Below are 1734 nucleotides of genomic sequence, written 5' to 3'. Positions count from 1 at the left end.
TGTAAGGAGGGTTTTCACTGACCATCAGGTGCTTTTAGTCAGTTTATCTTATTGCCTCACAACGCCATTACACGTATCAGTCCATTTGCGATGCAAACATGATTGTCTACGGGGTGTCTATGCACATTTGAAAACTGTCTCAGTCAAATGCTGAGCCATGTGTAAGGCACTGATAATAATTAGGTGAACATAATTAAAGGTGTATGTATGGTTGTGCTTCTAGCAGCAAAAACCCTAAATTTTATTCTTTTAAGTCAACAACACATTTAAGACCATTAGTGATGCCCAGGCAGTAGCATCTTCTTTAGTATTGCACGCACCTCGAATATCATCTTACAGCAACACCAGTGTTCATGCTGCCTTTACCAGATTCCATAGTTTGGGCACAGTCCTCTTAAAAATTTCCCATGTTCAACTCATTTCCTGCGTACGTGCCAAGCATACTACTTAGCAACTACTTTTGGAGCTAACTGCATTCTATCCAAGTGTGTTCTGACCTATCCATTTTGTCGTGTACAGCTGGATGATATCGGCAGTGAGTTGCGAAGAAATAGTCCCGTTGTGACCTTAAAGTACCCTCTTTTGCTCTTTCCTTTTCTGCGCACAAACGAGTGTTTTCCAGGTTGGAATATACGCCTATTTGTTGAAAAGGTGCTTTTGATCTTTTGCCCACAGGGAGGATATGTAGTGACGCCAAGCGTATTTTGTGGTAGCCTAATGCACCTATTTGAATTTCGGAGAAAATACAACCATATCTGAGCACCTTTTCAGCTAGAAGCAATTCTGTATATAGCTGGTCCTTTTCCTCCCATCTTTTAGGACACTGACTGCATCAGCTAGGACTGTAAACTATGTATAGCATCTACTGCCACCACCACAGCCATTGCTGTCACTGCTAGAACGAGCATCTCATTGTTGTGTCGCTGAAAAAGGTATATTTGTGGTTGTATGGTGACTTAGTCATTCGCTAAGTTGCGCGAATGAGGAACACGGACACGACCGGTCTACGTACCTGCCTACATAAATGGCCGTATCAGTCAGTACTTCCCGCTGTAGCTTCATCTATCAGGCAGAGGTGTGAGGATGATAGAGAGAAAGCTAATGGCAACTCAATTAAAGAAGCACATCCGTGACGCCTAAAAATGAAACGGTCACTACAGCTGTAGGGAGGGACATGTTTCCATTTTCGCTTCTCTGCATTGCTAATTTAGGCCCACACTGCCTTTACCAGAATCGTAACCGTAGAGCACATGGAACCTCTCCACTTTTCCATTTCAGTAGCACAGTCATGCACATGCAGTGATTGCTACGCTCTTCGGTTTTTCGGTTCGGCAGTAAGGACAGTGCCAAGGTGGATGTTGTTATGGGCCTCAAGGACCGCGCTGATGTTTCTCCCAACGCTCACGGTCGTGCGCTCTCCACCGTCCTTTACGTGGTCGACCTCGTACGCAGTTCCGACTCTTATTACAGGTCAGCTTACCCTCACTTCTCGATTTTCATATTTCCTCTTCCCCACCCAAGAATCTACTACATTTTTTGTTGCATGGATTATATTTTTGGAGCGTTTAGTTGATTAGTTTACTTAGCCTTGTATCAAACATGAATAAGTGCAATTGTGTAACGGGAGCTCTTCAATCGTAGCAGTCATTCTCAAAGTACAAATGTGAAGGAGTCCATCTCCGGCGATGAGCTGCATCGGCACTGGGTTCGCCGTGCCCGGGGCGGCATAATCAC

Source organism: Echinococcus granulosus (assembly GCF_000524195.1).
Source record: "Echinococcus granulosus chromosome Unknown EG_S00237, whole genome shotgun sequence".
In the NCBI taxonomy this organism is placed as follows: Eukaryota; Metazoa; Platyhelminthes; class Cestoda; order Cyclophyllidea; family Taeniidae; genus Echinococcus; species Echinococcus granulosus.
Note: the sequence above shows the minus strand (reverse complement) of the source record.